General features: G+C 42.5%; 1 long non-coding RNA gene across 2 annotated transcripts; it reads left to right on the top strand.

Annotated features, from left to right (window-relative positions):
• The first annotated feature begins 1290 nt into the window (after positions 1 to 1290).
• Positions 1291 to 11440, top strand: LOC121140658. Of its 2 annotated transcripts, none has more exons than XR_005877583.1 (3): positions 1291 to 1728; positions 2146 to 2173; positions 11360 to 11440. It is a non-coding gene; the product is annotated as an uncharacterized LOC121140658 (long non-coding RNA). The 2 variants fall into 2 exon arrangements; XR_005877582.1 differs by lacking the exon at positions 11360 to 11440 and adding an exon at positions 2338 to 2435.
• The last annotated feature ends 2934 nt before the right edge of the window (positions 11441 to 14374 follow it).

The following is a 14374-nucleotide window of genomic DNA, read 5'->3' as shown; positions in this document are numbered from 1 at the left end:
GTCAGTTGGGGGGCTGGGTAGTCTATGGGGCCTCTGGCAGTGGAACCAGTGCAGAAATGGACTTTGGGAGTCCATTCCCTATGGAGGGATACTCTCTCAGTCTAGATACACAGGAGAGGGCCTAGGTCCTGCCCCAAATGATGTGACAGACTTTGATGATCTCTCATGGGAGGCCTCAGCCTCCTTGGGGAGTGGTTGGGGGAGGTCCGTAGGGGGCATGGAAGGACAGGAGGGAGAGGGAACTGGGATTGGTATGTAAAATAAGATTGTTTTTAATTCAAACAAAATTTTATCTATAAAAAGAAAACAAGGATTATACTTTATATTCAAGTATTTAGCCTCTGAAATTAGTTAATTATTACATTAGTAGAAAAGATAAAACTCCACATGGTTGTCTTTGTGATGGAAACGTTCAACCAAATAGAATAGAATGAGCTTTGCTAAGCTGAGAAAGACTGCTCACGAAAGCCCAAAGCTGATACCTTAGAAGCAAAACACCAAGTTCCTTCCCCAAAGATTGGGAAATCATCGAGACATCTGTTCTTGCAACTACCACTCCACACTGCGCCAGCAAGTGATGCTGGAGAAGAAACAGGAATTTAAGGTATTCAAATTGGGAAGGACATACAACTGCTGCCATTTATTCATCAACACTCGTTTTATCTATACAAATTCTGAGCAACTTAAAAACTAAGCAACCAGAGTAGGATTAGTGGATTTGGGCTCAGCATGCAGACATCAATCACGTTTCTAATACCAATATCTAATAATACTAAAATGAAATTAAAAAAGAAAATTGTAGGGAATATCAGAATGACAGATTTAGGAAAAAATTAGCAGAAGCATATTTCTTATATTCTGAAACCTACAAAACCTCTCACTAGGAGAAATGAAAGGAAAAGGAAAAGAAAACTGAAAAACCTTCAAAACTGACTCTATTCCCTACTGAAAGTTTTCCAGGGTGTATGGAAACATAAATGACCCAGAATAGCAGTAGTTTTGCAAACTAAGAACAAAACCTACTTTGAAGAACATATTTTAATGGAGGAAATGCTGTGTGTAGAAACTACTGACACCTAGTTGTTGCCATCTAAGAAGTAGCTCCCTTTCGTGTCATAATGGTGAGTGTTCCTTTTCCCTTAAACTGCTTTATGTCACATTCTTGGTTAACATCAGCAAGAAAAGAAAACAGTACAGAGAATTGGTGCTGAGGAGTAGAGTTGTTGCTATGACTACCTGACCATGTGGATGCAGGGCCTTTGGGAAGTAGGATGGGGGGGGGATGAAGGAGGCATTGGAACAGTAGGGGAGCAGAGCTCCTGAGCACTGTAAGCCAAGCTGAGCATGATGCTTCGGTGTGAGTTCAGAAGACAAGACTCCTCCAGATGTTAGGACAGTGACAGCTGACTCATGAGGGCTCAGGAGGGAGAAAGTCAGGAATCAGCCTAGATTTGTACTATATTTTGGCAAAGCGTCTGCCTCTGTTCTGCTTCTGTCATGAAACTCTGAGTGAGACTAATTCTTTGGCTGAGAGTATTTCAAGACAACATAACATTCTGGAAAGGGCTTCCTGCTTCTATCCAGGTTCCTAGTGAGACAGAGGGACAGGGGTTGGAGGCAGGCATGTGCAACAGAAAAACAGAGAGATGTGCAGTTTGCAGGACAAGGAAGAGACAGACGAATGGCCTGCGAAGGTCAGAGTGGAGCTCTCGACTGTGCATAAAGACGGTAGGAAAGGTGTTGGTGGGGTGTGTGTGGGCAAGACTGCGCTTCCGGGTGTCTGGACCTCCAGGGTGTAGCTCTGCAGGATAACTTAAAAGGAGAGCACCTAAAGGTAAAGGCCTCAACAGCCCTTGGCAGGAAAATGGAATTCTGCAGTCAATGGGGAAAATTTTCCCATGTTTAGCCAAGAAGGTGCAGTTGTGACCTAAGGGGACAGGCTACATCCCTAGCTAGCAACAGCTCTAGTACCAGGCATCACAGGTGGAGCTGGAGACTTTGGTCTTCCTTTGATTCCATTTTTTCTTGCTATGCCCCCATTACTTACTTTTGGAATGGGAATGCCTATCATGTATCACTGTATTTAGAAGTATATAACTTGATTTTATAGCTGTTGGCTGTTGTTTTGTTTGTTTCTTTTCCTAGGTTCTCATCTCATAGTTCAGAGACTTCGGTGAGTTTCAGAAAAGACATTTGACTTTTAAACAATATTGGGGTTGCAAAGGCTGTGGGGACATTCGAAGTTGGACTGAATGTGGTTTTGTATTATGGGATGGTTATGAAGACTGGAGGTCATGAGTGGGATGTTCTGGTTTGATTGTGGAATGTCCTCCACAGGCTCACATGTTTGAACATCAGTCCCCAGATGGTGACACTGGTTTAGGAGCCTGCGGAAGCTTTTGGAAATGGAGCCTCACTATTAAAAAATGGGTCACTGGGGACCGTGTCTTCTTATACTGTGGTCCTGTTTCTAGATGAATCTTTGTGCATCTTGGTTGATGTCATATAGCAAGCAGCTGCCTCTCCTTGCTGATGCCACAGACACTAAGATACTTTCCCTGCCATGATGGACTTTCTTTCTTTCACATCGTGAACCAGCGTAAACTCCCCTACCCCCATGACCTGTGTCTTAATATGCGTTTACTCACAGAGATAGGATATGATTAAGGTATTGATATTTACATAATATTGATGCAGAGAGGACTTTTTCATAAATATGACAAATGTTATACTAATAGTTTTCCATATGCATGCACTAAAATGTTGGCTGTGAGCCTTAGATAACAATGCTTGCTTTCATGTAAAAGGAAAGGATGGTGTATATCTGAATTGGGATTTCAACTGAGGAGGCTGGAGACATAACACCCCCTCAAAAAAAATAAGAGAAGGATGCGTGAAGACAAAAAACGAAAAGTTAGATGAAGTTACATAAGGGGAAAAACCTGGAGAACAATACAAGAGCCTTGAGAAGGATAGAAGAGGGCCTGAATCTGCTCTAAGTCAGTAGGAAAACAAATCCACAGAGAATTGTAAAATGCCATCTGAATTCTATCCAAATATATTAAAAGCAAGAATCAACTATGTGAATTTCTGTGAAAAAATAAGAGGGTCCCGAAAACTTGAGAAACTTGGGTCAATTCTTTGTCATTAAAAAAGTAAAGGAATCAAAGAATTCAATCTTCAGAGAATGCTTACCTTAAAATTACTGATGGTGATGAGATCTGAATTATTACAAAATCAGGATGAAAGAAAATAACTTAAAATATTTTTGAAATCAGCATATCATTGCCATCCAGGTTTCAAAGATACAATGAAAGCTGAAGCATGACCTCACCTCAAACGTTAGTTATGGGAACCCTTAAATGCTATTAGAAAACAGAATTCAGGCAAACAATACAGCTATAAGCTATATTCCAAAAAGACTTTATTTCCCAAATATTCCATTGTAACACGGTAATGTCTTGGTATAATACAGCATGTCAAAATACATCAAAACGCATTATAACTTACTGCAAGCATCAAAACAGTATTGTCATCCACAGAGAAGGTGAAAAAGCTTGAAATTGCATCTCTTCTTCATTAAGAAGGAAACAAAAAGTTTTAATGAAGTTAGAGCCAAAACGTTCTTAAACATGAATAAATAATTGGGTCACACACCATGGGAAAATACTTTGAACAGCTTCAGTAAAGTTGTAGAGATGATGACAAGAAGTTAGAGAAAATTTTGAGGAAAAAATTGAAAAAGACCAGATGCATAGACACATCCTGAGATGCTGCTCACTGGGATGCTAATGGCACCCTGATCCTACACAACATTATCCTGGTCTTAAGTGTGCATCATGGCTGACACAGTATGGCTCAACTGAGCTCTTAGAGATGCCCCAATGTCATTAGAATAGCTTCAGAATACACCTCTGGCTGAAGCCTTCTACTCCATCAGCAGCCAGGCCAGTTCCAAGAAAGCTAGGTAAGCCACCACTCCCCCTCATCCCCACCCTACTGGTGCCTGCCCAACATAATCCCAACTGCCTGCCTCCTTTCCTTCTCACCATAGCCTGGCCCAAAACTCTGGCAGAAACCTCCTACCCCACCAGAAGCTGGGTCAGCATTCTGAACCTCAGGTAAGAACACCTGTCTCCCCTGACCTTGCCTGACCAGCATAATACTAACCACCCTTCTTCTCCTTGTTGCCATATCCTGGTTCATATCTCTGATGGAAGCCTTGCACTCCACTAGAGGCCAGACCAGTATCCTGAACCCCAGAGGACCCCTGGTCAAATCAGAGGCCATACGCATCACCAGAACTCCAGTTCCCAACATTGACAGCAAAATCTTGCTGGACCAGAGGCCATCTAGGCCATCAGAACTCCAACCTCCAACTTAGGTGAAGACCTTCGGGAAGACCTTCTTCTCAACCACAGATTTCTCCAGCCAGAAGATCAGAGAGGAAACAGAAACTAAAGAAGAAAACACCAATCCAACAAAGACAAACCAGAAATTGACACATAGATCTATAATCACTCCAAATCCAGATGTCTAAATGTCAATGTAAAAATACAACCAACAATAGCCAGGGTAGTACATTACTACCAGAGCCCAGCCATCCTACTATGGGAAACCTTTAATATTCTAACACAGCTGAAGCACAAGAAAACTATCTTAAAACCAACTTTATGAAGATGATAGATGTCATTAAAGAGGAAATGAAAAAAAATCCCTTAGAGAAATTGAGGAAAAGACAATAAAAAACTGGAGGAAATCAATAACTACTTTAAAGAAAGTCAAGAAAGCCAAGAAGAAACAAAGAGCTGAAGGAAACAAATAAAACTGTTCAAGACCTGAAAATGGAAACAGAAGCAATAAAGAAAACACACACTGAGGGGGAATTTTGGAAAGGAAAATCTAGGTAAGTGAACAGGAACTACAGATGCAAGCATTACCAACAGATTACAAGAGATGAAAGAGTGAATCTCAGGCTTTTGAACATACAATAGAAGAAATAGATACACTGGTCAAAGAAAATGTTACATCTAAAAATTCTTGAACAAAAACATCTAGGAAACATGGGACCCTGTGAAAATATGAATCCTAAGAATAATAGGAATTGGAGGAGAAGAATTCCAACTCTAAGGCCCAGAAAATATTTTTAACAAAATCATGGAAGAAAATTTTCCTAACCTAAATAAGGGCATGTCTATAAAGGTATAAGATACTTACATAACACTAAATAGGTTGGACCAGAAAAGAAAATCCCTTCACTACATAATAATCAAAACGCAAAGCAGGAAGGACAAAGAAAGGATATTAAAAATTGCAAGAGAAAAAGGACAAATAACCTAAAAACAGAGATATTATAATTATACCTGACTTCTCAATGGAGACTCTAAAAGTCAGAAGAGTCTGGAGAGATGTACCGCAGACTCTAAGAGACCACAGATGCCAGCCAAGACTACTATGCCCAGCAAAAGCTTGGTCACCATAGATAGATAAAAGAAAATATTCCATGATAAAGTCAAATTTAAACATCTATCTACCTACAAATCAAACCTTAAAGAAGGACTAGAAAGAAAACACCAACCCAAGGAAGTTAAATACATCCATGAAAACATAGCCAATACATGGTAATCTCACACCAGCATAACCTAAAGAGGGAAAACACAGACACAGACACAGACAAAGACACACACACACACACACACACACACACACACACACACACAGACAGACAGACAGAGAGAGAGAGAGAGAGAGAGAGAGAGAGAGATCCACACCTATGAACACCTGAATTTTGACAAAGAAGTCAAAATCATACAGTGGAAAAAAGAAAGCATCTTTAACAAATGATGCAGATCAAACTGGATGTCAGCATGTAGAAGAATGCAAATAGATCCATATCTATCATCCTGCACAAAACCTGATGCACAGAACCTGATAGAAGGGAAAGTGGTGAATAGTTTTGAACACATTGGTACAGGAGACAACTTCCTGAACAGAACACCAATAGTGCAGTCACTAAAAAGGACAGTTAAAATTGGACCTCGTGAAACTGCAAGTCTTCTGTAAAGCAAAGGATACCTTCAATAGGACAAAATAGCAGCCTATTGAATGGGAAAAGATTTTCACCAATACCACATCTGACATAGTCCTAATTTCCACACTACATAAAGAATTCAAGGAACTATACTTAAAAAACCCAAATAATTCAGTGGAAAAAAATGGGGCATAGATCTAAACAGAAATCTTAACAGAGGAATTTCTAATGTCCGAAAAACACTTAAAGAAATGTTGAACATCCCTATCCATCATGGAAATGCAAATCAAAGATGCCTTTGAGATTCCATCTTCCATCTGTCAGAATGGCTAAGATCAAAGACACAGCCATAGTTCATGCTGGAAAGGATGGAGCAAGGGAACACTCCTCTATTGCTGGTGGAAGCGCAAACTTGTACAGCCACTTTGGAAATCAATATGGCAGTTTCTCAGAAAACTGCAAATCAATCTACCTCAAGACCCAACTATACTACTCTTGGGCATATACCCAAAGGATGACCCATCATATCACAAGGACACTGTTTACTCACAATAGCCAGAAACTGGGAATAACCTAGATGTCCCTGAATAAAGAAAATGTAGTAAGTACATTTATACAAGGGAATATTACTCAGCTGTTAAAAACAATGACATCATGAAATTTGCAGAAGAATAGATGGAACTAGCAAAAAATTATCCTCAGTGAGGTAATCAAAACCCAGAAAGAGGAATATCATATGTACTTACTTATGAGTGGATATTAACTGTAAAGTAAAAGATAGCCATGGTACAAGCCTCAAACCCAGAGAAGCTAAGTAACATTGAGGGTTCATGGTGGGGGTGATTCTCCCTGGGAGTGGGAAATTGAAGAGATCTTATGAACAGCCTGGGGGTGGGTGGGGGTGGGAACTGGTGAGATCAGGTGGGGTGGGTGGAGGGGGAGAATACTGGAAGACATACTGGAAAAGGGGGCATTTCAGCGTGAGGTAGCAATCTAGTGCAATGGAAACTTGTTGTGGGGTATTTGTACGCTGTGATTGGTGTAATAAAAAGCTGAATGTCCAATAGCTAGGCAGGAGGTATAGGCAGGGTTTCCAGAGCAAGAAAGGAAGAGGAGGGGGGGGAATCTAGGTAGCAGGAGATGCCAGGAGACAAGGAGAGGAAACAGGAGGTAGGAGACTGAAGAGACGCTATACCCTGTGATAGAATGTAGATTAACACAAATTTAATTTAAGTTATAAGAGCTAATTGGGGGTAAAGGACACAGTCAACAAGACAAAAAGGCAATCCACAGAATGGGAAAAGATATTCACTAACCCCACACCTGACACAGGGTTGATCTGTAAACTTATACAGAACTGAAGAAGCCAGTCTCCAAAACACCAAATAACCCAATTAAAAAATGGGTTGTAGAACTAAATAGAGAATTCTCTTAAGAGGAGTCTAAAATGGCTGCAAGACACTTAAGAAAGTGCTCAACATCCCTAGCCATCAGGGGAATGCAAATCAAAACAACTCTGAGATATCATCTTACTCCTGTCAGAATGGCTATAATAAAAAACACCAAAGACAGTTTACGCTGGAGAGGATGTGGTGAAAGGGGAACACTCCTCCACTGCTGCTGGGAGTGCCAACTTGGACGGCCACTTTGGAAATCAGTATGGAGTTTCCTCAGGAAAATGGGAATCAGTATACCACAAGACCCAGCAATTCCACTCTTAGGCATATAGCCTAAAGATGCACATTCATACAATAAGGGCATCTGTTCCACTATGTTCATAGGAGCATTATTGTAATAGCCCACCTAGATGCCCCTCACTGGAAGAGTGGATACAGAAAACGTGGTACATTTATACAGTGGAGTACTACTCAGTGGAAAAATCAACGGAATCTTGAAATTCGCAGGCAAATGGATGGAACTAGAAGAAACCATCCTGAGTGAGGTAACCCAGTCACACAAAGGCAAACATGGTATGCATTCACTCATATATAGATTTTGGACATTGAGCAGGGGATTGCTGGTCTACAACTACACCTCTACAGTCTGGGAAACAGGGAGGATCCTAAGAGAGATATGCATGGTACCTCGGAGAAGGGGAATGGGACAGAATCTCCTGAGTGGATTGGGAGCAGGTGGGGAGGGAAAAGGGAGCAGCGAGAAAGAGAAGGGGAGAAGAGGAGGGGAGAGGAGGACTAGGGGAACAGGAAGGTTAAATCAGGGGAAGAATAGAGGAGAGCAGGATGAGAGACACCATAATAGATGGAGTCATTATAGGTTTGAGGAGAGATCTTGCACTAGGGAAATGTCTAGAGATCTACAAGGATGACACCAACTGGCAATCTAAGCAAAAGCAGAGAGGCTACCTTAAATGCCCTTCCCTGATAATGAGATTGATGGCTACCTTAAATGCCCTTCCCTGATAATGAGATTGATGGCTACCTTATATGCCATCCTAGAGCCTTCCTGCAGTGGCTGATGAAAGCAGAGGCAGACACCCACAGCTAAACACTGAACTGAATGTCTGGAACCCAATTGCAGAGAGGGAGGAGTGATGAGAATAGGGGTCAAGACCAGGCTGGTGAAACCCACAGAGACAGCTGACCTGAACAAGTGAGAGCTCCTGGACCCCAGACTGATGGCTGAGAGGCCAGCATGGGATTGATCCAGACCCCAGCAGCCTTGTCAATCTATGGGGCCTTCGGTAGTAGATCACTATTTATCCCTGGCATACGAATGGACTTGGGGAGCCAATTCCACATGGAGAGATGCTCTCTCAGACTGGACATATAGGGGAGGGCCTAGGACCTGCCCAGGATGAAATGAAAGACTTTGGAGATCCCCAGGGATGGGGAATGGAGTGGGGAGTTGTGGAATTATTGGGGGCCAGGGGAGGAGGGAAGGGAGAGGGAGCTGGGATTGCCATGTGAAGTAAGCTTGTTTCTAATTTAAATTAAAGAAAAAAGGAAAAAAAAAGAGCTAGTTGTAGATAAGCCTAAGGTGAAGGCCGATCTTTCACAATTAATAATAAGTCTAAGTGTCATTATTTGGGGACTGGCAGTCTGATGAGAAACCACTAGCACTGAAACACCCTGGAATCTATAAGGGAGACCCTTGCTAAGACTCCTAGCAGTAGGGCTATAGAGTCTGTTCTGACCTTTGCCGGTAACCAGGAAAGAGTTCCATTGAAGGGACTGGGACACCAGTCTAGTCACCCGCCCTTCAACCTACAATTTGTCCTGCCTATAAGTTGTGCTGGGTAAAAGTAGCACAGTTTGTGGGAGAGGCCAATCAATCACTGGCCCAGCCTGAGACCCACGCTGCCAGAGGGAGCCCACCCCTGACACTGCCTGGGGGCCAGGACCCAGAGACTGGGCAGTGCAGAGACTTAGGATAGAACCAAAAAGCCCAAAACAACAAAAATGTAATATTCTGCTATTCTCATAGATTGGGTGCCTAGCCCAATTGTCATTAAAGAGGAAACATGCAGAGCCACAGTCAAACAGTAGGGGGAGCTTGGGGAATCCTGCAGAAGAAGGGGAGGAAGGAGCCAGAGGGGTCAAGGACACCACAGGAAAACCCACAGAATCAACTAGCCTGGGCTCATAAGGGTTCACAGAGAGTCAATGGACAGCCAGGGAAACTGCGTGGGACTGACCTGGGTTCTCTGCATACATGTTACAGTTGTGTAGCCTGAGCTTGCGAGACCTCTAACAGTGTGGTTGGGGTCTGTCTCTGAGTCTCTTGCTGGCTTTTGGGACCTTACTCCTCATACTGGGTTGCCTTGTCCAGCCTTAACATGAGGGGAGGTGCCTAGTCTTACTGCAACTTGATATGCCATGTTTGGCTGATATCCATGGGAGGCCTGCACTTTTCTAGAAACTGAGGAGGAGTGGATGGGGCGAGGTGGGAAAGAAAGGAGGAGTGGAGGGAGGGTCACCTGCGGTTGGGATATAATAATAATAATAATAATAATAATAACATTAAAATAAATTCTTGGGATGTAAGCAATAACATAAATGACATAAAATAAAGTTAAATTATTTTTAAAAAGTAAGTAATAATAACAAAAATCTTTTTAAAGAAAAGATGACTTGAGATTAGTGCATGAAATCAGACCTTGCTGGTTTATTTTGAAGACACCATTTCATTACCGTAACACCCAGTGAAAACAAAATTGCTCACCTAGCTTCTGAGACAGAACGGACAAGGTGAGAATCTGACGGAGGGCCCTGCCGATGAAGGCACCCACTGTGGGGATGAGCTGTGGGGCGGCATATCCGTCATCTTCCCAAATTGTCTGGACAGTTTCAGAGGGCAGAGCGTGTGGACAGTAGGCTCTGAGAGGTGGTGGAATTGTCTGCTGCCCATGGGAAATGCTAATTCAGGATTAAAGAGACCTCAATGAGAGAGGTGGAGAAGAATCCAGCGGGGTTGTCACCGGGGCCCTGGGAAGACAGTGTGAAGACGAGGAATGGTGGAAAAAGTCTGAGGATCCCCAAAGTCAAGTGGGGGACGAAGTGAGGGTCAGAGAGAGGTTGTATCCTGAAGACTAGGACATAAGGTCTTGTTAATGAAGCAGGAACGAAGGAGGGTCTCAGGAGGCTGAGCCCTGGTGAAGGGACTATGTGTAGGGGGCTAACTGTCACAGTGGAGACAAGCCAGCCACTGTGCCAAGCCCTTCAAAACCCTCATAATATCTGGTTCTTATTGCCATTAAAACTTTAAAAAAATGAGGCATCACAGAGCATTTTTCTAGTCACCAGAAATCACCCAGAAGTAAAATCATGGTACAATTCCTCCTTGTGAGACCTGGTGCTGCCTAAAAGCCCACCCAGCATCAACCGAGGAGCGTTGAGTATCTTCAGAAGCGTGTGCAACACAAGTCTCTAGACTGTTTTACCAGTCTCTCTGAAGTGACAGGAGATACCAAATGTTACAACATTCTTAGGGCATTCCTTTTTTCTTATTGTGTGTGTGTGTGTGTGTGTGTGTGTGTGTGTGTGTGTGTGTGTGTGTGTGTGTGCGTTCTCCCCTTTGGATGAACTATGTATGGGGTCAGGTTCCCAGGAGTTGGCCAGGGAGGGGGTTGCAGGAGGAGGATTGAGAGCCTTTGTGCTGCTTAACACTGGCTGTCCTTGAAAGCCTCCATCTCTGGACCTGGGAGGAGCCCATTCAACTCCCTCAACAGTCCCATCCCCAGGGTGAGTCAGGTGAGCAGGCTAATGGATGGCACTCCCTTTCACTGGCTCCCTTTGTAAAGCAACTGCATTTCGTCATGGGAAAAGTGTGATTCCATTTTCTCTTTCATCTCTCTTCCTATTGTTACAGATTTCTGAATTTCTTCTTTTGTCAGTTGATCCTTCATGTTCTACGGCCTGCTTTCCTCTTGGGAGATTCTTTTTCCAGCTGACTTGAAAATGCAGCCATGTTTTAGATGGCAGGAACAATAAAAATCTCTTAAATTACCTGTTCTCAGCAGCCTTTCCTGGAGTTTGCTGTACAAATTGTTCAGTCACTTTGATTTTTGGTTTTCAAATTGGGGGCAGTCAATCCCTCATAGTAATTGGATTTCCACATCTTTTTGAGTACACTCTGGGACCCCACCTCCCCACACACTGGAGATGCACCCAATTCAGCAAGAGGTTGGAATGTCGGGTGTATCTAGTCATATAGCGGGAAGCATGATGAAAGTTGACTCATTCTTATAACTGTGCACGAACTGCGCTTGTGAACTCCCCTCCGCCTGTATTTCAGATGTTGAGAAAATGGTGATGGTGGTGGTGGGAGTGGTTACGATGACGCCATTGGTCTAATCAGGCACAGTTGGTGCCATCTGAACTCTTAGTTCAAGCTGCATTTCTCAGGCAAGTATTTATTTCAGTATGAATATTGTTACTTCCACCATCCATTTGCTGTCTCCTGCAGGACTCTAGAGTATCTCTCAGTGGTCTCCTGTGAGGAAGAAAGAAATAAGCAAGAGGCTTTTATATGCTGGATGACAAGGAGACTGTCCAGGGCAGAGAAACTTCCGCAACTGTCTGCCTCACCTGATGTCTCACACAGGGTACCCTCCATCTTGTTTTATCATGTGCACTCACCAACGTTCAGATATGTAGGAAGGTTTCCAGGCTTCAATGCAAACTGCATTTCAAATCTCACATCTATACAGGGGTACCATAGCTCAGTGGTAGAGAACTAGCCTAGGATACAGGAAGCCCTGGTTTCCATGACTAGAATGGTAAGCAAAACAGGCAAAACAAACAAAACCAAAAGAAAGCACCTGTCTTTCCCAAAGGCCCTGGGTCATTCTCTCCTGTTGTTAATGTCAACTCTTCATGACTGTGCTGAATCTCATTAAACTTGTGTTTAAGTATGGCACCTTGAAACCTACTACAGTGAATTTCTGATGCATTCCCTAGCCCAAGGGAAAGGTATTTTGGCTGACTTCATTCCTTGGGTGTCAACTGGCATTGGTTCCTTCCATCATAGTTGCATGTCTACGTAGCCATCCCATGATCATTTAGTTTTAAGGATCTATAGTACAATAACTTATAATGTTTTCACAAAAGAGGAGGTAATTCCTAAAGAAATCTCATTCTGAGAGGGATCTCTGAGCTCCCTGGCTTTAGGTAATAAGAGAGTTCTCTGACTCCCGTAACATTACAGAGTCTTTCAAAATGGGCAGTGTGTGGAATGGCTCAACTAGTGACTGTTTATTTTTTCATGGTTCGAGAGAAGAGGAGATCAAATTCAGGGTACACCAGAGGTTTCTGAGGACAATTGTAGCAAGAACACATATAGTTGAGTATGGTGCAAACCTATAATCATGGCACTTGGGAAGCTGGGGCAGGAGAGTATCAAATATGAGGTCAGCATGGGCTGTGTAGTGATACTCTGTCTTAAAGAACAGAGTAAGACCCAAACCCAGAAGGGTCAACAGCAGATCTGCAGCTGGATATCAAGCCCCTGTAGCCCCTGATGGCATCCTCCAAAGACCTTGGATAGTCTTCCAAGTTCAGCTATGTCCAGGTTTATTTCACACAATTTCCATAGCTTTCCCAAACAGTACAGGAACCAACTGTTCAAACCTGACCTAGGGGGCTGTTTCACTTCAAAACCGTAACAGTGATAGTTGGGTTTTTATTTATTTGTTTGTTTATTTATTATTGTTATCTTGTTCATTTTCCAGTATTATACATTGGTATTATTTCCATGTTATTTTAGCAAGTTATTATTAGGTTTTTGAACAAATATGTTTTCCATTTTATCTCCTCCTCATCTTCCTCATCCTACTTCTCATTCTACCACTGTCTTTGTCTTTCTCTCCAATCTTTCTTTTGAAGTACTAATCTAGAGCATCATGAATGCTAAACACTCAGCCATCAAAGTATATCTTCAGCCCTATAGTCTACATTTTTCTCATTTATTAATTTTTAAATTTTCTTTCTTGCATTCTTTTTTGGTGTATTTAAAGATATCCGTGAATTGCATTTCTAGCTCATTTACTTGGAGTCCTCTTGATTTTGGATCAAGTAGATTCTGGTGAGGGTTTCTGTCTGGGTATTACTAGTCCTCTATAAAATTTCCTGTGAAGATTTTACCATCTAACTCCAAATACTATTTCATAACTAGGTGTATTGCTTGGAGCCAGCATGTAGATGCTTTTTTTTTTTTTTGATACAGGGCTTCTCTGTGTGTAACAGTCTTGGTTGTTCTGGAACTAGCCCAGTGTGGCTTTAAACTCATAGCTTGCTTTTGCTTCCCAGGCACTGGGATTAAAGGCGTGTGCCACCACCACCTGGCTGATGCTTTTGTTCTTAATCCAGTCTGCCAGTCTGACTTCTGACAGGGCACCATCTTTGAATATTACTACAGAAGGAAAGAACTGACTCCTGAATGCTGTCATCTGACTTCCACATGTGCCATTAGAGGAGATGAAGGTCACTTCATATTAGTGAAGGTGATAATTCACCAAACAATACAACAATTATTTCCAAACATGTACACGCTGATGGGGGATGTCCTTCTGTGTATATGTTTCTCTTATTGGATGATAGCCAATGAGGCAGAAATATAAGTGGGACTAGGAGAAGAGGAGAAGTCTGGGAATGGTAGGCAGACAGTTAGTTGCCATGTAAGAACCTGGAAAAAAGGATGCACCAGGTCTTCTCCAGTAAGATAAGACCGCATGGAAATTCATAGATTAATAGAAATGGGTTAATAATTAAGACAGAGCTGGCCAATAAGAAGCCCTAGTCATTGGCCAATAGTTTTATGATTAATACTGTGTCCATGTGCTCATTTAGGGCTGAAGGGCTGCAGGACCTGGTGGGACAAAGAAAT

The sequence above is a fragment of the Mesocricetus auratus genome, unplaced genomic scaffold, assembly GCF_017639785.1.
Source record: "Mesocricetus auratus isolate SY011 unplaced genomic scaffold, BCM_Maur_2.0 Super-Scaffold_100006, whole genome shotgun sequence".
Lineage (NCBI taxonomy): Eukaryota > Metazoa > Chordata > Mammalia > Rodentia > Cricetidae > Mesocricetus > Mesocricetus auratus.
Note: the sequence above shows the minus strand (reverse complement) of the source record. Positions and strands in the feature narration are given on the sequence as shown.